General features: G+C 55.5%; 1 long non-coding RNA gene across 1 annotated transcript in view; it reads right to left on the bottom strand.

Moving 5' to 3' along the window:
• LOC139242218 (uncharacterized) overlaps window positions 1-24,802 on the bottom strand; it is a 25,368-nt gene extending 566 nt beyond the window's left edge. Inside the window, exons 1-2 of the long non-coding RNA XR_011589144.1 lie at window positions 24,652-24,802; window positions 980-1,078 (exon numbers count right to left, since the gene is read on the bottom strand). This is a non-coding gene — a long non-coding RNA (uncharacterized lncRNA). The remainder of the gene's footprint in view (window positions 1-979; window positions 1,079-24,651) is intronic.
• Between the last annotated feature and the right edge of the window lie 267 nt (window positions 24,803-25,069).

Genomic DNA, 25,069 nt, shown 5'->3' with positions numbered 1-25,069 from the left:
CCTCCGACATGCGGGGCTCCCTCAGTACCGCCCCTCCGACAGTGCGGGGCTCCCTCAGTACCGCCCCTCCGACAGTGCGGGGCTCCCTCAGTACCGCCCCTCCGACAGTGCGGGGCTCCCTCAGTACCGCCCCTCCGACAGTGCGGGGCTCCCTCAGTACCGCCCCTCCGACAGTGCGGGCTCCCTCCAGTACCGCCCCTCCGACAGTGCGGGGCTCCCTCAGTACCGCCCCTCCGACAGTGCGGGTCTCCCTCAGTACCGCCCCTCCGACAGTGCGGGGCTCCCTCAGTACCGCCCCTCCGACAGTGCGGGGCTCCCTCAGTACTGCCCCTCCGACAGTGCGGGGCTCCCTCAGTACTGCCCCTCCGACAGTGCGGGGCTCCCTCAGTACTGCCCCTCCGACAGTGCGGGGCTCCCTCAGTACTGACCCTCCCGACAGTGCGGCGCTCCCTCAGTACTGCCAACGGGGGAGTGTGGGGCCTGGATGACGGGGCTCGGAGGCGAGAGTAAGACCCCATGATGCATACTTTCTGCTGGGCAGAAGCAGAAAGGCAGCTTCCTGATGCAGGGTGTGGGACGGTCCAGGCTCCATGCCCGGCCTGTGCAGAGTCAGCTGATCACACATGACATTTGGCGGTTGGTTCTGCAGTTGGGCTCAGTACCCAATGGGTTGGGGTTGGGGGGGGGGGGAGGGGAGGGGAGGGGGGGTTAATCAGCCAGCATTCTTGCTCCTGACCACCTCGCCGTGTGTAGCAGAGAAGTGCATGTTGGGACAGGATTGGCTCTCGGATGTGATGCCGCTTGTAGTCGAAGAGCCGGATGCTGCCCTGCCCCCCGCATGCACACAGGAAGCCTGTGCCATTTTCCCCCCCCCCCCCCCCCCCAAACACAGAATCTTAATAGAGAGAAACTGCAGGAGGGCAGAAAATAATAATTTAAAGGGGAGACGAACGTCCCTCTATCGCACGGCCCGACTTACGACCGGGGAGTTCCTGAAACCTTTGATCGACTGGAATATCCCTCCGCCGATCGCCCCATGGTGAAGGCACCTCCACAGTCATCCACTATCCGCCACGGGCTGGAGGGAGGGAGACCGGGGGAGAGGGGGGAGGGAGAGAGAGAGAGGGGAGGGAGAGAGAGAGGGAGGGAGAGAGAGGGGGAGGGAGAGAGAGGTGGAAGGGAGAGAGAGAGAGAGAGGGGGAGGGAGAGGTGGAGGGAGAGGGGGAGAGAGAGAGAGAGAGAGGGAGAGAGAGAGAGGGGGGGGGAGATAGAAGGAGAGAGAGAGGGGGAGGGGAGAGAGGGGAGGGAGAGAGAGGGGAGGAGGGGAGAGAGAGGGAGGAGGAGGAGGGGAGAGAGAGGGGGTAGGGAGAGAGGGGGTTAGGGAGAGAGGGGAGGGAGAGAGAGAGAGAGAGAGAGAGGGGGAGGGGGGAGAGAGAGGGGGAGAGAGATAGGGGGAGGGAGAGAGGGGGAGGGAGAGAGAGGGGGAAGGAGAGAGAGGGAAGGGGAGGGAGAGAGAGGAGGAGGGAGAGGGAGAGAGAGGGGGGGAGGGGAGAGAGGGGGAGGGAGAGAGGGGGAGGGAGAGAGAGGAGGGAGAGAGGGGGAGGGAGAGAGGGAGAAGGGGAGGGGAAAGAGAGAGGGGGGAGGGGAGAGAGGGGGGAGGGAGAGAGAGAGAGACCGTTAGTTTTAGGAGGGGTCACCAATTAACGTCCCCGGCGACAGAACGGTGATGATAGCCACACCTCCCCCAACTGTCCACCGGGAAACTTCAGCTGATCCAAACTCTGTGCCCCGCTCCCGATCGGGCACCAAGTCCCGTACACTGACCGGCAGTGGCAGCCGGCGTGAAGTCCCATAACGTTACGTGACACGTGGGGGAGTGATGTTATGTGACATGTGGGGGAGTGACTTTACGTGACACGTGGGGGAGTGATGTTACGTGACACGTGGGGGAGTGATGTTACGTGACACGCGGGGAGAGTGATGTTACGTGACACGTGGGGGAGTGACATTACGTGACGTGGTGGAGTGACATTACGTGACACGTGCGGGTATGACATCACATGACACGTGGGGGTGTGATGTTACGTGGGAGTGATGTTATGTGACACGTTGGGGAGTGACGTTACGTGACACGTGGGGGAGTGACGTACGTGATGTGGGGGAGTGATGTTATGTGACACGTGGGGGAGTGATGTTATGTGACACGTGGGAGAGTGATGTTATGTGACATGTGGGGGAGTGATGTTTATGTGACACGTGGGGGAGTGATGTTACGTGACGTGGGGAAGTGACTTTACGTGACACGTGCGGATATGACGTTACATGACCCGTGGGGGAGTGATGTTACGTGGGAGTGATGTTACGTGACACGTTGTGGGAGTGACATTACGTGACACGTGCAGGAGTGACGTGACGTGACACGTGCAGGAGTGACATTACGTGGAAACGTGGGGGAGTGATGTTACGTGACACGTGGAGGGAGTGGCGTTACGTGACACGTGGAGGAGTGATGTTACGTGACACGTGGGGGAGTGATGTTATGTGACAAGTGGGGGGAGTGATGTTACGTGATGTTACGTGATGTGGGGGAGTGATGTTACGTGACACGTGGAGGGAGTGGCGTTACGTGACACGTGGAGGGAGTGCCGTACGTGACACGTGGGGGAGTGACGGTACGTGACACGTGCGGAGAGTGATGTTACGTGACACGTGGGGGAGTGATGTTATGTGACACGTGCGGGAGTGACGTTACGTGACACGTGGGCGGAGTGATGTTATGTGACATGACACGTGGAGGAGTGACGTTACGTGACATGTGGGGGAGTGATGTTACGTGACACATGGGCGGAGTGAAGTTACGTGACACGTGGGGGGAGTGATGTTATGTGACACGTGGAGGAGTGACGTTACGTGACACGTGGGGGAGTGATGTTACGTGACACATGGGGGGAGTGACGTTATGTGACACGTGGGGGGAGTGATGTTACGTGACACGTGGGGGGAGTGAAGTTACGTGACATGCGGGGTAGTGGCGTTATGTGGCATGTGGGGGAGTGATGTTATGTGGCACGTGGGGGAGTGATGTTATGTGACACGTGGGGGAGTGACGTTATGTGACACGTGGGGGAGTGATGTTACGTGACACGTGGGGGAGTGATGTTATGTGACATGTGGGGAAGTGATGTTACGTGATGTGGGGGAGTGATGTTATGTGACACGTGGGGGAGTGATGTTATGTGACACGTGGGGGAGTGATGTTACGGGACACGTGGGGGAGTGACGTTACGTGACACGTGGGAGAGTGATGTTACATGACACGTGGGGCAGTGACGTTACGTGACACGCGGAGGGAGTGACGTTACGTGACACGTGGGGGAGTGATGTTACGTGACACATGGGGGGAGTGATGTTATGTGACACGTGGGGAAGTGATGTTACGTGACACGTGCAGGAGTGACGTTACGTGACACGTGCAGGAATGATGTTACGTGACACGTGGGGGAGTGACGTTACGTGACACGTGCAGGAGTGATGTTACGTGACACGTGGGGGAGTGATGTTACGTGACACGTGGGGGAGTGACGTTACGTGACACGTGCAGGAGTGACGTTACATGACACGTGCAGGAGTGATGTTACGTGACACGTGGGGGAGTGACGTTACGTGACACGTGCAGGGGTGACGTTACGTGACACGTGGGAGAGTGATGTTACGTGACACGTTGAGGGAGTGGCGTTACGTGACACGTGGAGGAGTGATGTTACATGACACGTGGGGGGAGTGATGTTATGTGACACGTGGTGGGAGTGATGTTACGTGACACGTAGGGGAGTGATGTTACGTGACACGTGGGGGAGTGATGTTACGTGACATGCGCGGCGGGGAGTGATGTTATGTGACACGTGGGGGAGTGATGTTATGTGACACATGGGGGGAGTGATGTTACGTGACACATGGGGGGAGTGATGTTATGTGACTTGTGGAGGATTGACGTTACGTGACACGTGGGGGAGTGATGTTACGTGACACATGGGGGGAGTGATGTTATGTGACACATGGGGGGAGTGATGTTATGTGACACGTGGAGGAGTGACGTTACGTGACACGTGGAGGAGTGATGTTACGTGACACATGGGGGAGAGATGTTATGTGACACGTGGGGGGGCGTGATGTTATGTGACACGTGGGGCAGTGATGTTATGTGACACGTGGGGGGAGTGATGTTACGTGACACGTGGGGGGAGTGATGTTACGTGACATGCGGGGTAGTGGCGTTATGTGACACATGGGGCAGTGATGTTATGTGACACGTGGGGGGAGTGATGTTACGTGACATGCGGGGTAGTGGCGTTATGTGACACATGGGGCAGTGATGTTACGTGATGTGGGGGAGTGATGTTATGTGACACGTGAGGGGAGTGATGTTACGTGACACGTGGTGGAGTGATGTTATGTGACACGTGGGGAAGTGATGTTATGTGACACGTGGGGAAGTGATGTTACGTGACACGTGGGGAGAATGATGTTACGTGACACGTGGGGAGAGTGATGTTATGTGACATGTGGGGGAGTGATGTTACGTGACACGTGGGGGCAGTGAAGTTATGTGACACGTGGGGGAGTGATGTTATGTGACACTTGGGGGGAGTGATGTTTTGTGACACGTGGAGGAGTGACGTTACGTGACATGTGGGGTAGTGATGTTATGTGACACATGGGGGGAGTGATGTTACGTGACACGTGGGGGGAGTGATGTTACGTGACACGTGGAGGAGTGACGTTACGTGACACGTGAGTGAGTGATGTTATGTGACACGTGGGGGAGTGATGTTATGTGACACGTGTGGGAGTGATGTTATGTGACACGTGGGGAAGTGATGTTACGTGACACGTGGGGGAGTGATGTTATGTGACACGTGGGGGAGTGATGTTATGTGACACGTGGGGAAGTGATGTTATGTGACACGTGGAGGAGTGACGTTACGTGACACGTGGAGGAGTGATGTTACGTGACACATGGGGGAGTGACGTTACGTGACACGTGGGGGTAGTGACGTTACGTGACACGTGGGGGAGTGATGTTACGTGATGTGGGGGAGTGATGTTATGTGACACGTGGGGGGCGTGATGTTATGTGACACGTGGGGAGAGTGATGTTATGTGACACGTGGGGAGAGTGATGTTATGTGACATGTGGGGGAGTGATGTTACGTGACATGCGGGGTAGTAGCGTTATGTGACACATGGGGCAGTGATGTTATGTGACACGTGGAGGAGTGACGTTACGTGACGTGGGGGAGTGATGTTATGTGACACATGGGGGGAGTGATGTTACGTGACACGTGGGGGGAGTGATGTTACGTGACACGTGGAGGAGTGAGGTTACGTGACACGTGAGTGAGTGATGTTACGTGACACATGGGGGGAGTGATGTTATGTGACACATGGGGGAGTGATGTTACGTGACACGTGGGGAGAGTGATGTTACGTGACATGTGGGGGAGTGATGTTACGTGACACGTGGGGGCAGTGAAGTTATGTGACACATGGGGGGAGTGATGTTACGTGACACGTGGAGGAGTGACGTTACGTGACACGTGGGGGAGTGATGTTACGTGACACATGGAGGGAGTGATGTTATGTGACACGTGGAGGAGTGACGTTACGTGACACGTGGGGGAGTGATGTTACGTGATGTGGGAGAGTGTTGTTATGTGACACGTGGAGGAGTGATGTTATGTGACACGTGGGGGGAGTGATGTTATGTGACACGTGGGGGGAGTGATGTTATGTGACACGTGGGGGGGAGTGATGTTACGTGACATGCGGGGTAGTGGCGTTATGTGACACGTGGGGGAGTGAAGTTATGTGATACGTGAGGGGAGTGACGTTACGTGGCACGTGGGGTGAGTGATGTTATGTGACACGTGGGGGAGTGATGTTACGTGACACATGGGGGAGTGACGTTACGTGATGTGGGGGAGCGATGTTATGTGACACGTGGGGGAGTGACGTTACGTGGCACGTGGGGGAGTGATGTTACGTGATGTGGGGGAGCGATGTTATGTGACACGTGGGGGAGTGACGTTACGTGACACATGGGGGGAGTGATGTTACGTGACACGCGGGGGAGTGACGTTACGTGACACGTGGGGGAGTGACGTTATGTGACACGTGGTTGAGTGATGTTACGTGACACGTGGGGGAGTGATGTTACGTGACACGTGGGGGGAGTGATGTTACGTGACACGTGGGGGGAGTGATGTTACGTGACATGCGCGGCGGGGAGTGATGTTATGTGACACGTGGGGGAGTGATGTTATGTGACACGTGGGGGGAGTGATGTTATGTGACACGTGGGGGGAGTGATGTTACGTGACACGTGGGGTGAGTGATGTTATGTGACACGTGGGGGAGTGATGTTACGTGACACATGGGGGAGTGACGTTACGTGACACGTGGGGGGAGTGACGTTACGTGACACGCGGGGGAGTGACGTTACGTGACACGTGGGGGAGTGACGTTATGTGACACGTGGTGGAGTGATGTTACGTGACACGTGGGGGAGTGACGTTATGTGACACGTGGAGGAGTGATGTTACGTGACACGTAGGGGAGTGATGTTACGTGACACGTGGGGGAGTGATGTTACGTGACATGCGCGGCGGGGAGTGATGTTATGTGACACGTGGGGGAGTGATGTTATGTGACACATGGGGGGAGTGATGTTACGTGACACATGGGGGGAGTGATGTTATGTGACACGTGGAGGATTGACGTTACGTGACACGTGGGGGAGTGATGTTACGTGACACATGGGGGGAGTGATGTTATGTGACACATGGGGGGAGTGATGTTATGTGACACGTGGAGGAGTGACGTTACGTGACACGTGGAGGAGTGATGTTACGTGACACATGGGGGAGAGATGTTATGTGACACGTGGGGGGGCGTGATGTTATGTGACACGTGGGGCAGTGATGTTATGTGACATGTGGGGGGAGTGATGTTACGTGACACGTGGGGGGAGTGATGTTACGTGACATGCGGGGTAGTGGCGTTATGTGACACATGGGGCAGTGATGTTACGTGATGTGGGGGAGTGATGTTATGTGACACGTGAGGGGAGTGATGTTACGTGACACGTGGTGGAGTGATGTTATGTGACACGTGGGGAAATGATGTTATGTGACACGTGGGGAAGTGATGTTACGTGACACGTGGGGAGAGTGATGTTACGTGACACGTGGGGGCAGTGAAGTTATGTGACACGTGGGGGAGTGATGTTATGTGACACGTGGGGGGAGTGATGTTATGTGACACGTGGAGGAGTGACGTTACGTGACATGTGGGGTAGTGATGTTATGTGACACATGGGGGGAGTGATGTTACGTGACACGTGGGGGGAGTGATGTTACGTGACACGTGGAGGAGTGACGTTACGTGACACGTGAGTGAGTGATGTTATGTGACACGTGGGGGAGTGATGTTATGTGACACGTGTGGGAGTGATGTTATGTGACACGTGGGGAAGTGATGTTACATGACACGTGGGGGAGTGATGTTATGTGACACGTGGGGGAGTGATGTTATGTGACACGTGGGGGAGTGATGTTATGTGACACGTGTGGGAGTGATGTTATGTGACACATGGGGGGAGTGATGTTACGTGACACGTGGGGGGAGTGATGTTACGTGACACGTGGAGGAGTGAGGTTACGTGACACGTGAGTGAGTGATGTTACGTGACACATGGGGGGAGTGATGTTATGTGACACATGGGGGAGTGATGTTACGTGACACGTGGGGAGAGTGATGTTACGTGACATGTGGGGGAGTGATGTTACGTGACACGTGGGGGCAGTGAAGTTATGTGACACATGGGGGGAGTGATGTTACGTGACACGTGGAGGAGTGACGTTACGTGACACGTGGGGGAGTGATGTTACGTGACACATGGAGGGAGTGATGTTATGTGACACGTGGAGGAGTGACGTTACGTGACACGTGGGGGAGTGATGTTACGTGATGTGGGGGAGTGTTGTTATGTGACACGTGGGGGAGTGATGTTATGTGACACGTGGGGGGAGTGATGTTATGTGACACGTGGGGGGAGTGATGTTATGTGACACGTGGGGGGAGTGATGTTACGTGACATGCGGGGTAGTGGCGTTATGTGACACGTGGGGGAGTGAAGTTATGTGATACGTGAGGGGAGTGACGTTACGTGGCACGTGGGGGAGTGATGTTACGTGATGTGGGGGAGCGATGTTATGTGACACGTGGGGGAGTGACGTTACGTGACACGTGGGGGGAGTGATGTTACGTGACACGCGGGGGAGTGACGTTACGTGACACGTGGGGGAGTGACGTTATGTGACACGTGGTTGAGTGATGTTACGTGACACGTGGGGGAGTGATGTTACGTGACACGTGGGGGGAGTGATGTTACGTGACACGTGGGGGGAGTGATGTTACGTGACATGCGCGGCGGGGAGTGATGTTATGTGACACGTGGGGGAGTGATGTTACGTGACACATGGGGGAGTGACGTTACGTGACACGTGGGGGGAGTGATGTTACGTGACACGCGGGGGAGTGACGTTACGTGACACGTGGGGGAGTGACGTTATGTGACACGTGGTGGAGTGATGTTACGTGACACGTGGGGGAGTGATGTTACGTGACACGTGGTGGAGTGATGTTACGTGACTCGTGGGGGAGTGATGTTACGTGACACGTGGAGCGAGTGATGTTATGACACGTGGGGAAGTGAAGTTATGTGACACATGGGGGGGGAGTGATGTTTTGTGACACGTGGGGGGAGTGATGTTACGTGACACGTGGGAGGAGTGACGTTATGTGACATGTGGGGGGAGTGATGTTACGTGACACGTGGGAGAGTGATGTTACGTGACACGTGGGGGGAGTGATGTTACGTGACACGTGGAGGAGTGACGTTACGTGACACGTGAGTGAGTGATGTTATGTGACACGTGGGGAAGTGATGTTATGTGACACGTGGAGGAGTGACGTTACGTGACACGTGGAGGAGTGATGTTACGTGACACATGGGGGAGTGACGTTACGTGACACGTGGGGGTAGTGACGTTACGTGACACGTGGGGGAGTGATGTTACGTGATGTGGGGGAGTGATGTTATGTGACACGTGGGGGGAGTGACGTTATGTGTCACATGGGGAGTGATGTTACGTGATGTGGGGGAGTGATGTTATGTGACACGTGAGTGAGTGATGTTACGTGACACATGGGGGGAGTGATGTTATGTGACACATGGGGGAGTGATGTTACGTGACACGTGGGGGGAGTGATGTTACGTGATGTGGGGGAGTGTTGTTATGTGACACGTGGGGGAGTGATGTTATGTGACACATGGGGGAGTGATGTTATGTGACACGTGGAGGGGAGTGATGTTATGTGACATGTGGGGGGAGTGATGTTATGTGACACATGGGGGAGTGATGTTATGTGACATGTGGGGGGAGTGATGTTACGTGACATGCGGGGTAGTGGCGTTATGTGACACGTGGGGGAGTGAAGTTATGTGATACGTGAGGGGAGTGACATTACGTGGCACGTGGGGGAGTGATGTTATGTGACACGTGGAGGAGTGACGTTACGTGACACGTGGGGGAGTGATGTTACGTGATGTGGGGGAGTGTTGTTATGTGACACGTGGGGGAGTGATGTTATGTGACACATGGGGGAGTGATGTTATGTGACACGTGGGGGGAGTGATGTTATGTGACACGTGGAGGGGAGTGATGTTATGTGACACGTGGGGGAGTGATGTTACGTGACACATGGAGGGAGTGATGTTATGTGACACGTGGAGGAGTGACGTTACGTGACACGTGGGGGAGTGATGTTACGTGATGTGGGGGAGTGTTGTTATGTGACACGTGGGGGAGTGATGTTATGTGACACATGGGGGAGTGATGTTATGTGACACGTGGGGGGAGTGATGTTATGTGACATGTGGGGGGGAGTGATGTTATGTGACACATGGGGGAGTGATGTTATGTGACATGTGGGGGGAGTGATGTTACGTGACATGCGGGGTAGTGGCGTTATGTGACACGTGGGGGAGTGAAGTTATGTGATACGTGGGGGAGTGATGTTACATGACACGTGGGGGGAGTGATGTTTCGTGACACATGGGGGGAGTGATGTTACGTGACACGTGGGGGGAGTGACGTTACGTGGCACGTGGGGGAGTGACGTTACGTGGCACGTGGGGGAGTGATGTTATGTGACACGTGGGGGGAGTGATGTTATGTGACACGTGGGGGGAGTGATGTTACGTGACACGTGGGGTGAGTGATGTTATGTGACACGTGGAGGAGTGACGTTACGTGACACGTGGAGGAGTGACGTTACGTGACACGTGGGGGAGTGATGTTACGTGACACGTGGGGGAATGATGTTACGTGACATGCGCGGCGGGGAGTGATGTTATGTGACACGTGGGGGAGTGATGTTATGTGACACATGGGGGGAGTGATGTTATGTGACACGTGGGGGGAGTGATGTTACGTGACACGTGGGGTGAGTGATGTTATGTGACACGTGGAGGAGTGACGTTACGTGACACGTGGGGGAGTGATGTTACGTGACACGTGGGGGAGTGACGTTACGTGACACGTGGGGGGAGTGATGTTACGTGACACGTGGGGGAGTGACGTTACGTGACACGTGGGGGAGTGACGTTATGTTACACGTGGGGGAGTGACGTTACGTGACACGTGGGGGAGTGATGTTACGTGACACGTGGGGGAGTGATGTTACGTGACACGTGGAGCGAGTGGCGTTACGTGACATGTGGGGGAGTGATGTTATGTGACACGTGGAGGAGTGCCGTTACGTGACACATGGGGGGGTGATGTTACGTGATGTGGGGGAGTGATGTTATGTGACACGTGGGGGAGTGATGTTATGTGACACATGGGGGAGTGATGTTATGTGACACGTGGGGGGAGTGATGTTGTGACACGTGAGGGGAGTGATGTTATGTGACACATGGGGGAGTGTTGTTATGTGACACTTGGGGGGAGTGATGTTATGTGACACGTGGAGGAGTGACGTTACGTGACATGTGGGGGAGTGATGTTACGTGACACATGGGGGGAGTGATGTTACGTGACACGTGGGGGGAGTGATGTTACGTAACACGTGGAGGAGTGACGTTACGTGACACGTGAGTGAGTGATGTTATGTGACACGTGGGGGAGTGATGTTATGTGACATGTGGGGGAGTGATGTTATGTGACACGTGGGGGAGTGATGTTACGTGACACGTGGGGAGAGTGATGTTATGTGACACATGGGGAGAGTGATGTTATGTGACATGTGGGGGAGTGATGTTACGTGACACGTGGGGGCAGTGAAGTTATGTGACACGTGGGGGAGTGATGTTACGTGACACATGGGGGCAGTGAAGTTATGTGACACATGGGGGGAGTGATGTTACGTGACACGTGGAGGAGTGACGTTACGTGACACGTGGGGGAGTGATGTTACGTGACACGTGGAGGGAGTGACGTTACGTGACACGTGGAGGAGTGATGTTACGTGATGTGGGGGAGTGTTGTTATGTGACACGTGGGGGAGTGATGTTATGTGACACGTGGGGAAGTGATGTTATGTGACACGTGGAGGAGTGACGTTACGTGACACGTGGAGGAGTGATGTTACGTGACACGTGAGGGAGTGACGTTATGTGACACGTGGGGGAGTGATGTTACGTGACACGTGGGGGAGTGATGTTACGTGACACGTGGGGGAGTGATGTTACGTGACTCGTGGGGGAGTGATGTTACGTGACACATGGAGCGAGTGGCGTTACGTGACACATGGGGGAGTGATGTTACGTGACACGTGGGGGAGCGATGTTATGTGACACGTGGAGGAGTGATGTTACATGACACGTGGAGGAGTGATGTTACATGACACGTGGGGGAGTGAAGTTTCGTGACACGTGGGGGGAGTGATGTTACGTGACACGTGGGGGAATGATGTTACGTGACATGCGCGGCGGGGAGTGATGTTATGTGACACGTGGGGGAGTGATGTTATGTGACACGTGGGGGGAGTGATGTTATGTGACACGTAGGGGGAGTGATGTTACGTGACACGTGGGGTGAGTGATGTAATGTGACACGTGGAGGAGTGACGTTACGTGACACGTGGGGTAGTGATGTTACGTGACACGTGGGGGAGTGATGTTACGTGATGTGGGGGAGTGTTGTTATGTGACACGTGGGGGAGTGATGTTATGTGACACATGGGGGAGTGATGTTATGTGACACGTGGGGGGAGTGATGTTATGTGACACGTGGAGGGGAGTGATGTTATGTGACACGTGGGGGAGTGATGTTACGTGACACATGGAGGGAGTGATGTTATGTGACACGTGGAGGAGTGACGTTACGTGACACGTGGGGGAGTGATGTTACGTGATGTGGGGGAGTGTTGTTATGTGACACGTGGGGGAGTGATGTTATGTGACACATGGGGGAGTGATGTTATGTGACACGTGGGGGGAGTGATGTTATGTGACATGTGGGGGGGAGTGATGTTATGTGACACATGGGGGAGTGATGTTATGTGACATGTGGGGGGAGTGATGTTACGTGACATGCGGGGTAGTGGCGTTATGTGACACGTGGGGGAGTGAAGTTATGTGATACGTGGGGGAGTGATGTTACATGACACGTGGGGGGAGTGATGTTTCGTGACACGTGGGGGGAGTGATGTTACGTGACACGTGGGGGGAGTGACGTTACGTGGCACGTGGGGGAGTGACGTTACGTGGCACGTGGGGGAGTGATGTTATGTGACACGTGGGGGGAGTGATGTTATGTGACACGTGGGGGGAGTGATGTTACGTGACACGTGGGGTGAGTGATGTTATGTGACACGTGGAGGAGTGACGTTACGTGACACGTGGAGGAGTGACGTTACGTGACACGTGGGGGAGTGATGTTACGTGACACGTGGGGGAATGATGTTACGTGACATGCGCGGCGGGGAGTGATGTTATGTGACACGTGGGGGAGTGATGTTATGTGACACGTGGGGGGAGTGATGTTATGTGACACGTGGGGTGAGTGATGTTACGTGACACGTGGGGTGAGTGATGTTATGTGACACGTGGAGGAGTGACGTTACGTGACACGTGGGGGAGTGATGTTACGTGACACATGGGGGAGTGACGTTACGTGACACGTGGGGGGAGTGATGTTACGTGACACGTGGGGGAGTGACGTTACGTGACACGTGGGGGAGTGACGTTATGTTACACGTGGGGGAGTGACGTTACGTGACACGTGGGGGAGTGATGTTACGTGACACGTGGGGGAGTGATGTTACGTGACACGTGGAGCGAGTGGCGTTACGTGACACGTGGGGGAGTGATGTTATGTGACACGTGGAGGAGTGCCGTTACGTGACACATGGGGGGGTGATGTTACGTGATGTGGGGGAGCGATGTTATGTGACACGTGGGGGAGTGATGTTATGTGACACATGGGGGAGTGATGTTATGTGACACGTGGGGGGAGTGATGTTGTGACACGTGAGGGGAGTGATGTTATGTGACACATGGGGGAGTGTTGTTATGTGACACTTGGGGGGAGTGATGTTATGTGACACGTGGAGGAGTGACGTTACGTGACATGTGGGGGAGTGATGTTACGTGACACATGGGGGGAGTGATGTTACGTGACACGTGAGTGAGTGATGTTATGTGACACGTGGGGGAGTGATGTTATGTGACATGTGGGGGAGTGATGTTATGTGACACGTGGGGGAGTGATGTTACGTGACACGTGGGGAGAGTGATGTTATGTGACACGTGGGGAGAGTGATGTTATGTGACATGTGGGGGAGTGATGTTACGTGACACGTGGGGGCAGTGAAGTTATGTGACACGTGGGGGAGTGATGTTACGTGACACGTGGGGGCAGTGAAGTTATGTGACACATGGGGGAGTGATGTTACGTGACACGTGGGGGAGTGATGTTACGTGACACATGGGGGAGTGACGTTACGTGACACGTGGGGGGAGTGATGTTACGTGACACGTGGGGGAGTGACGTTACGTGACACGTGGGGGGAGTGATGTTACGTGACACGTGGGGGAATGATGTTACGTGACATGCGCGGCGGGGAGTGATGTTATGTGACACGTGGGGGAGTGATGTTATGTGACACGTGGGGGGAGTGATGTTATGTGACACGTAGGGGGAGTGATGTTACGTGACACGTGGGGTGAGTGATGTAATGTGACACGTGGAGGAGTGACGTTACGTGACACGTGGGGTAGTGATGTTACGTGACACGTGGGGGAGTGATGTTACGTGATGTGGGGGAGTGTTGTTATGTGACACGTGGGGGAGTGATGTTATGTGACACATGGGGGAGTGATGTTATGTGACACGTGGGGGGAGTGATGTTATGTGACACGTGGAGGGGAGTGATGTTATGTGACACGTGGGGGAGTGATGTTACGTGACACATGGAGGGAGTGATGTTATGTGACACGTGGAGGAGTGACGTTACGTGACACGTGGGGGAGTGATGTTACGTGATGTGGGGGAGTGTTGTTATGTGACACGTGGGGGAGTGATGTTATGTGACACATGGGGGAGTGATGTTATGTGACACGTGGGGGGAGTGATGTTATGTGACATGTGGGGGGGAGTGATGTTATGTGACACATGGGGGAGTGATGTTATGTGACATGTGGGGGGAGTGATGTTACGTGACATGCGGGGTAGTGGCGTTATGTGACACGTGGGGGAGTGAAGTTATGTGATACGTGGGGGAGTGATGTTACATGACACGTGGGGGGAGTGATGTTTCGTGACACATGGGGGGAGTGATGTTACGTGACACGTGGGGGGAGTGACGTTACGTGGCACGTGGGGGAGTGACGTTACGTGGCACGTGGGGGAGTGATGTTATGTGACACGTGGGGGGAGTGATGTTATGTGACACGTGGGGGGAGTGATGTTACGTGACACGTGGGGTGAGTGATGTTATGTGACACGTGGAGGAGTGACGTTACGTGACACGTGGAGGAGTGACGTTACGTGACACGTGGGGGAGTGATGTTACGTGACACGTGGGGGAATGATGTTACGTGACATGCGCGGCGGGGAGTGATGTTATGTGACACGTGGGGGGAGTGATGTTATGTGACACGTGGGGTGAGTGATGTTACGTGACACGTGGGGTGAGTGATGTTATGTGACACGTGGAGGAGTGACGTTACGTGACACGTGGGGGAGTGATGTTACGTGACACATGGGGGAGTGACGTTACGTGACACGTGGGGGGAGTGATGTTACGTGACACGTGGGGGAGTGGCGTTACGTGACACGTGGGGGAGTGACGTTATGTTACACGTGGGGGAGTGACGTTACGTGACACGTGGGGGAGTGATGTTACGTGACACGTGGGGGAGTGATGTTACGTGACACGTGGAGCGAGTGGCGTTACGTGACACGTGGGGGAGTGATGTTATGTGACACGTGGAGGAGTGCCGTTACGTGACACATGGGGGGGTGATGTTACGTGATGTGGGGGAGCGATGTTATGTGACACGTGGGGGAGTGATGTTATGTGACACATGGGGGAGTGATGTTATGTGACACGTGGGGGGAGTGATGTTGTGACACGTGAGGGGAGTGATGTTATGTGACACATGGGGGAGTGTTGTTATGTGACACTTGGGGGGAGTGATGTTATGTGACACGTGGAGGAGTGACGTTACGTGACATGTGGGGGAGTGATGTTACGTGACACATGGGGGGAGTGATGTTACGTGACACGTGGGGGGAGTGATGTTACGTAACACGTGGAGGAGTGACGTTACGTGACACGTGAGTGAGTGATGTTATGTGACACGTGGGGGAGTGATGTTATGTGACATGTGGGGGAGTGATGTTATGTGACACGTGGGGGAGTGATGTTACGTGACACGTGGGGAGAGTGATGTTATGTGACACGTGGGGAGAGTGATGTTATGTGACACGTGGGGAAGTGATGTTACGTGACACGTGGGGAGAGTGATGTTATGTGACACGTGGGGAAGTGATGTTACGTGACACGTGGGGAGAGTGATGTTATGTGACACGTGGGGAGAGTGATGTTATGTGACATGTGGGGGAGTGATGTTACGTGACACGTGGGGGCAGTGAAGTTATGTGACACGTGGGGGAGTGATGTTACGTGACACGTGGGGGCAGTGAAGTTATGTGACACATGGGGGAGTGATGTTACGTGACACGTGGGGGAGTGATGTTACGTGACACATGGGGGAGTGACGTTACGTGACACGTGGGGGGAGTGATGTTACGTGACACGTGGGGGAGTGACGTTACGTGACACGTGGGGGAGTGACGTTATGTTACACGTGGGGGAGTGACGTTACGTGACACGTGGGGGAGTGATGTTACGTGACACGTGGGGGAGTGATGTTACGTGACACGTGGAGCGAGTGGCGTTACGTGACACGTGGGGGAGTGATGTTATGTGACACGTGGAGGAGTGCCGTTACGTGACACATGGGGGGGTGATGTTACGTGATGTGGGGGAGCGATGTTATGTGACACGTGGGGGAGTGATGTTATGTGACACATGGGGGAGTGATGTTATGTGACACGTGGGGGGAGTGATGTTGTGACACGTGAGGGGAGTGATGTTATGTGACACATGGGGGAGTGTTGTTATGTGACACTTGGGGGGAGTGATGTTATGTGACACGTGGAGGAGTGACGTTACGTGACATGTGGGGGAGTGATGTTACGTGACACATGGGGGGAGTGATGTTACGTGACACGTGAGTGAGTGATGTTATGTGACACATGGGGGAGTGATGTTACGTGACACGTGGAGGAGTGACGTTACGTGACACGTGGGGGAGTGATGTTACGTGACACGTGGAGGGAGTGACGTTACGTGACACGTGGAGGAGTGATGTTACGTGATGTGGGGGAGTGTTATTATGTGACACGTGGGGGAGTGATGTTATGTGACACGTGGGGAAGTGATGTTATGTGACACGTGGAGGAGTGACGTTACGTGACACGTGGAGGAGTGATGTTACGTGACACGTGGGGGAGTGACGTTATGTGACACGTGGGGGAGTGATGTTACGTGACACGTGGGGGAGTGATGTTACGTGACACGTGGGGGAGTGATGTTACGTGACTCGTGGGGGAGTGATGTTACGTGACACGTGGAGCGAGTGGCGTTACGTGACACATGGGGGAGTGATGTTACGTGACACGTGGGGGAGCGATGTTATGTGACACGTGGAGGAGTGATGTTACATGACACGTGGGGGGAGTGAAGTTTCGTGACACGTGGGGGGAGTGATGTTACGTGACACGTGGGGGAATGATGTTACGTGACATGCGCGGCGGGGAGTGATGTTATGTGACACGTGGGGGAGTGATGTTATGTGACACGTGGGGGGAGTGATGTTACGTGACACGTGGGGTGAGTGATGTAATGTGACACGTGGAGGAGTGACGTTACGTGACACGTGGGGGAGTGATGTTACGTGACACGTGGGGGAGTGATGTTACGTGACACGTGGGGGAGTGATGTTACGTGACACGTGGGGGGAGTGATGTTGTGACACGTGAGGGGAGTGATGTTATGTGACACATGGGGGAGTGTTGTTATGTGACACGTGGGGGGAGTGATGTTTCGTGACATGCGGGGTAGTGGCGTTATGTGACACGTGGGGGAGTGAAGTTATGTGACACGTGGGGAAGTGATGTTACGTGATGTGGGGGAGTGATGTTATGTGACACATGGGGGAGTGATGTTGCGTGACACGTGGGGGGAGTGATGTTACGTGACATGCGCGGCGGGGAGTGATGTTATGTGACACGTGGAGGATTGACGTTACGTGACACGTGGGGGAGTGATGTTATGTGACACATGGGGGAGTGATGTTGCGTGACACGTGGGGGGAGTGATGTTACGTGACACGTGGGGGGAGTGATGTTATGTGACACGTGGGGGGAGTGATGTTATGTGACACGTGGAGGATTGACGTTACGTGACACGTGGGGGAGTGATGTTACGTGACACATGGGGGAGTGATGTTACGTGATGTGGGGGAGTGATGTTATGTGACACGTGGGGGGAGTGACGTTACTTGGCACGTGGGGTGTGATGTTACGTGATGTGGGGGAGCGATGTTATGTGACACGCGGGGGGCGTGATGTTATGTGACACGTGGGGCAGTGATGTTATGTGACACGTGGGGGGAGTGATGTTACGTGACACGTGGGGGGAGTGATGTTACGTGACATGTGGGGGAGTGATGTTACGTGACACGTGGGGCAGTGAAGTTATGTGACACGTGGGGGAGTGATGTTATGTGACACGTGGGGGGAGTGATGTTATGTGACATGTGGGGGAGTGATGTTACGTGACACATGGGGGGAGTGATGTTACGTGACACGTGGGGGGAGTGATGTTACGTGACACGTGGAGGAGTGATGTTACGTGACACGTGGGGAGAGTGATGTTATGTGACACGTGGGGAGAGTGATGTTATGTGACATGTGGGGGAGTGATGTTACGTGACACGTGGGGGCAGTGAAGTTATGTGACACGTGGGGGAATGATGTTATGTGACACGTGGTGGGAGTGATGTTATGTGACACGTGGTGGGAGTGATGTTATGTGACACGTGGAGGAGTGACGTTACGTGACATGTGGGGGAGTGATGTTACGTGACACATGGGGGGAGTGATGTTACGTGACACGTGGGGGGAGTGATGTTATGTGACACGTGGAGGAGTGACGTTACGTGACACGTGAGGGAGTGATGTTACGTGACACATGGGGGGAGTGATGTTATGGGACACGTGGAGGAGTGACGTTACGTGACACGTGGAGGAGTGACGTTACGTGACACGTGGGGGAGTGATGTTATGTGACACATGGGGGGAGTGATGTTATGTGACACGTGGGGGAGTGACGTTACGTGACACGTAGGGGAGTGATGTTATGTGACATGTGGGGGGAGTGACATTACGTGACACGTGAGGGAGTGATGTTACGTGATGTGGGGGAGCGATGTTACGTGACACGTGGGGGGAGTGATGTTACGTGACATGCGCGGCGGGGAGTGATGTTATGTGACACGTGGGGGAGTGATGTTATGTGACACGTGGGGGGAGTGATGTTATGTGACACGTGGGGGGAGTGATGTTACATGACACGTGGGGGGAGTGATGTTATGTGACACGTGGAGGAGTGACGTTACGTGACACATGGGGGAGTGACGTTACGTGACACGTGGGGGGAGTGATGTTACGTGACACGTGGGGGAGTGATGTTGCGTGATGTGGGGGAGTGATGTTATGTGACACGTGAGGGAGTGATGTTATGTGACACGTGGGGGAGTGATGTTACGTGACACATGGGGGAGTGATATTACGTGACACGTGGGGGGAGTGATGTTACGTGAAATGCGGGGTAGTGGCATTATGTGACGCGCGGGGCAGTGGTTAGGTGACACGTGGGGGAGTGATGTTATGTGACACGTGGGGGGAGTGACGTTACGTGACACGTGGGGGAGTGATGTTATGTGACACGTTGGGGAGTGATGTTACGTGGCACGTGGGGGGAGTGATGTTACGTGATGTGGGGGAGTGATGTTATGTGACACGTTGGGGCCGTGATGTTATGTGACACGTGGGGAAGTGATGTTATGTGATGTGGGGGAGTGATGTTATGTTACATGTGGGGCAGTGATGTTATGTGACACGTGGGGGAGTGATGTTACGTGACACGTAGGGGGAGTGATGTTACGTGACATGCGGGGTAGTGGCGTTATGTGACACATGGGGCAGTGATGTAATGTGACACGTGGGGGGAGTGACGTTATAGAAACATAGAAACATAGAAAATAGGTGCAGGAGTAGGCCATTCGGCCCTTCTAGCCTGCACCGCCATTCAATGAGTTCATGGCTGAACATGCAACTTCAGTCCCCCATTCCTGCTTTCTCACCATACCCCTTGATTCCCCTAGTAGTAAGGACTTCATCTAACTCCTTTTTGAATATATTTAGTGAATTGGCCTCAACAACTTTCTGTGGTAGAGAATTCCACAGGTTCACCACTCTCTGGGTGAAGAAATTCCTCCTCATCTCAGTCCTAAATGGCTTCCCCCTTATCCTTAGACTGTGTCCCCTGGTTCTGGACTTCCCCAACATTGGGAACATTCTTCCTGCATCTAACCTGTCTAACCCCGTCAGAATTTTAAACGTTTCTATGAGGTCCCCTCTCATTCTTCTGAACTCCAGTGAATACAAGCCCAGTTGATCCAGTCTTTCTTGATAGGTCAGTCCCGCCATCCCGGGAATCAGTCTGGTGAACCTTCGCTGCACTCCCTCAATAGCAAGAATGTCCTTCCTCAGGTTAGGAGACCAAAACTGTACACAATACTCCAGGTGTGGCCTCACCAAGGTCCTGTACAATTGTAGCAACACCTCCCTGCCCTTGTACTCAAATCCTCTCGCTATGAAGGCCAACATGCCATTTGCTTTCTTAACCGCCTGCTGTACCCGCATGCCAACCTTCAATGACTGATGTACCATGACACCCAGGTCTCTTTGCACCTCCCCTTTTCCTAATCTGTGTCACATGGGGAGTGATGTTACGTGATGTGGGGGAGTGATGTTATGTGACACGTGGGAGGAGTGATGTTACGTGACACGTGGTGGAGTGATGTTATGTGACACGTGGGGGAGTGATGTTATGTGACACGTGGGGGAGTGCCGTTATGTGACACGTGGGAGGAGTGATGTTACGTGACACGTGGTGGAGTGATGTTAAGTGACACGTGGGGAAGTGATGTTATGTGACACGTGGGGGAGTGATGTTATGTGACACGTGGGGGAGTGATGTTACATGACACGTGTGGAGAGTGATGTTACGTGACACGTGGGGAGAGTGATGTTATGTGACACGTGGGGGAGTGATGTTACATGACACGTGGGGGAGTGATGTTACATGACACGTGTGGAGAGTGATGTTATGTGACACGTGGGGAAGTGATGTTATGTGACATGTGGGGGAGTGATGTTATGTGACACGTGGGGGTAGTGATGTTATGTGACACGTGGGGGTAGTGATGTTATGTGACATGTGGGGAAGTGATGTTATGTGACATGTGGGGAAGTGATGTTACGTGACACGTGGGGAGAGTGATGTTATGTGACACGTGGGGAAGTGATGTTATGTGACATGTGGGGTAGTGATGTTACGTGACACGTGGGGAGAGTGATGTTATGTGACACGTGGGGAAGTGATGTTATGTGACACGTGGGGTAGTGATGTTATGTGACATGTGGGGCAGTGATGTTACGTGACACGTGGGTCAGTGATGTTATGTGACAAGTGGGGGAGTGATGTTATGTGACACATGGGGGGAGTGATGTTATGTGTCACATGGGGAGTGATGTTACGTGATGTGGGGGAGTGATGTTATGTGACACGTGGGGAGTGATGTTATGTGACACGTGGGGGAGTGATGTTATGTGACACGTGGGGGGAGTGATGTTACGTGACACGTGGTGGAGTGATGTTATGTGACACGTGGGCGAGTGATGTTATGTGACACGTGGGGGGAGTGATGTTACGTGACACGTGGGGAAGTGATGTTTCGTGATGTGGGGGAGTGATTTTATGTGACACGTGTGGGAGTGATGTTATGTGACACGTGGGGGAGTGATGTTATGTGACACATGGGGGGGAGTGATGTTTCGTGACACGAGGGGGGAGTGATGTTACGTGAAATGCGGGGGGAGTGATGTTACGTGACATGCGGGGGGAGTGATGTTACGTGACATGCGGGGGGAGTGATGTTATGTGACACGTGGGGGAGTGATGTTATGTGACACGTGGGGGAGTGATGTTATGTGACACGTGGGGGGGGAGTGATGTTATGTGACACGTGGGGGGGAGTGATGTTATGTGACACGTGGGGGAGTGATGTTATGTGACATGTGGGGGGAGTGACGTTATGTGACACGTGGTGGAGTGATGTTATGTGACACGTGGGGGAGTGAAGTTATGTGACATGTGGGGGGAGTGATGTTACGTGATGTGGGGGAGTGATGTTATGTGACACGTGGGGGAGTGATGTTACGTGATGTGGGGGAGTGATGTTATGTGACACGTGGAGGAGTGATGTTATGTGACACGTGGGGGAGTGATGTTACGTGATGTGGGGGAGTGATGTTATGTGACACGTGGAGGAGTGATGTTATGTGATGTGGGGGAGTGATGTTATGTGACACGTGGAGGAGTGATGTTATGTGACACGTGGGGGAGTGATGTTACGTGATGTGGGGGAGTGATGTTATGTGACACGTGGAGGAGTGATGTTATGTGACACGTGGTGGAGTGCCGTTATGTGACATGTGGGGGGAGTGATGTTATGTGACACGTGGGGGAGTGACGTTATGTGACACGTGAGGGAGTGATGTTACGTGATGTGGGGGAGTGATTTTATGTGACACGTGGGGGAGTGATGTTACGTGATGTGGGGGAGTGATTTTATGTGACACGTGAGGGAGTGATGTTACGTGATGTGGGGGAGTGATTTTATGTGACACGTGAGGGAGTGATGTTACGTGACACATGGGGGAGTGGTGTTACGTGACACGTGGGGGGAGTGATGTTACGTGAAATGCGGGGTAGTGGCGTTATGTGACACGTGGGGCAGTGGTTACGTGACACGTGGGGGAGTGATGTTATGTGACACGTGGGGGAGTGATGTTACGTGACACATGGGGGGAGTGATGTTATGTGACACGTGGGGGGGAGTGACGTTACGTGACACGTTGGGGAGTGATGTTACGTGATGTGGGGGAGTGATGTTATGTGACACGTGGGGGAGTGATGTTACGTGACACGTGGGGGAGTGATGTTGTGACACGTGGGGGAGTGATGTTATGTGACACGTGGGGGAGTGATGTTACGTGATGTGGGGGAGTGATGTTATGTGACACGTGGGGGAGTGACGTTACGTGACACGTGGGGGAGTGATGTTACGTGATGTGGGGGAGTGACGTTATGTGACACGTGGGGGAGTGATGTTATGTGACACGTGGGGGAGTGACGTTACGTGACACGTGGGGGAGTGATGTTACGTGATGTGGGGGAGTGATGTTATGTGACACGTGGGGGAGTGATGTTATGTGACACGTGGGGGGAGTGACGTTATGTGACACGTGGGGGAGTGATGTTATGTGACACGTGGGGGTGGATGCAGGGTCGGCCCTCCCCCCGCGGGGGGCGCTGTGTTGGGGAGCTGACCCTCCCACCTGTGGGGGGCGCTGTGTTGGGGGAGTTGACCCTCCCCCCGCGGGGGGCGCTGTGTTGGGGGAGCTGACCCTCCCACCTGTGGGGGGCGCTGTGTTGGGGGAGCTCACCCTCCCCCTGCGGGGGGGCGCTGTGTTGGGGGAGCTGACCCTCCCACCTGTGGGGGGCGCTGTGTTGGGGGAGCTCACCCTCCCCCTGCGGGGGGGCGCTGTGTTGGGGGAGCTGACCCTCCCCCCGCGGGGGGCGCTGTGTTGGGGGAGTTGACCCTCCCACCTGTGGGGGGCGCTGTGTTGGGGGAGCTGACCCTCCCCCCGCGGGGGGGCGCTGTGTTGGGGGAGCTGACCCTCCCCCCGCGGGGGGCGCTGTGTTGGGGGAGTTGACCCTCCCCCCGCGGGGGGCGCTGTGTTGGGGGAGCTGACCCTCCCACCTGTGGGGGCGCTGTGTTGGGGGAGCTGACCCTCCCCCCGCGGGGGGCGCTGTGTTGGGGGAGCTGACCCTCCCACCTGTGGGGGCGCTGTGTTGGGGGAGTTGACCCTCCCCCCGCGGGGGGGCGCTGTGTTGGGGGAGCTGACCCTCCCCCCGCGGGGGGGCGCTGTGTTTGGGGAGCTGACCCTCCCACCTGTGGGGGGCGCTGTGTTGGGGGAGCTGACCCTCCCCCCGCGGGGGGGCGCTGTGTTTGGGGAGCTGACCCTCCCACCTGTGGGGGGCGCTGTGTTGGGGGAGCTGACCCTCCCCCCCCGGGGGGGCGCTGTGTTGGGGGAGCTGACCCTCCCCCCGCGGGGGGCGCTGTGTTGGGGGAGCTGACCCTCCCCCCGCGGGGGGGCGCTGTGTTTGGGGAGCTGACCCTCCCACCTGTGGGGGGGCGCTGTGTTGGGGGAGCTGACCATCCCCCCCCGGGGGGGCGCTGTGTTGGGGGAGCTGACCCTCCCACCTGTGGGGGGCGCTGTGTTGGGGGAGCTGACCCTCCCACCTGTGGGGGGCGCTGTGTTGGGGGAGCTGACCCTCCCACCTGTGGGGGGCGCTGTGTTGGGGGAGCTGACCCTCCCACCTGTGGGGGCGCTGTGTTGGGGGAGCTGACCCTCCCACCTGTGGGGGCGCTGTGTTGGGGGAGCTGACCCTCCCACCTGTGGGGGCGCTGTGATGAGGGAGCTGACCCTCCCCCCGCGGGGGGGCGCTGTGTTGGGGGAGCTGACCCTCCCCCCGCGGGGGGGCGCTGTGTTGGGGGGCGGACAGTGCGCAGGCGCTCCCCCCCTCCCCCTGACATACCAGGGCTCCCGCGCGTACTCCTCCATGGGGCCGCGGCTCCCGCTCTCTCTCTCTCTCTGGGTCTCTGGTCTCTCTCCGCCCGCCGCACGTCCTTCTGTGATGTCAGCACGTCGGCCGCGCTCCCTTCAGGCCCAAACCGCCGCGCTGTGACGTCACCGCGCAGCACGCTCAGCGGAGGGGGCGGGGCCTGTCTTGCCGAATGACGTCAAGACGCGGGGCTGGGTGGCGGGGGGGGGGGCAGGTGTCACGGCACAGGGGGCGGGGCCAGGCCAATCCCGTGACGGCAGGACACGGGAGTGGGCGCGGCCTGTCAAACGGCTTGACGTCAGCACGTAGGGCGCGGAGCCCAGCACAGGGGACTGAATCGAGCCAATGCCGTGACGTTAGCGCGCAGGACACAAAGGAGGGGGCGGGGCTT

This window comes from Pristiophorus japonicus, unplaced genomic scaffold, assembly GCF_044704955.1.
Source record: "Pristiophorus japonicus isolate sPriJap1 unplaced genomic scaffold, sPriJap1.hap1 HAP1_SCAFFOLD_1252, whole genome shotgun sequence".
Taxonomy (NCBI): Eukaryota; Metazoa; Chordata; class Chondrichthyes; family Pristiophoridae; genus Pristiophorus; species Pristiophorus japonicus.
This window is presented reverse-complemented; position numbering and strand designations above follow the sequence as displayed.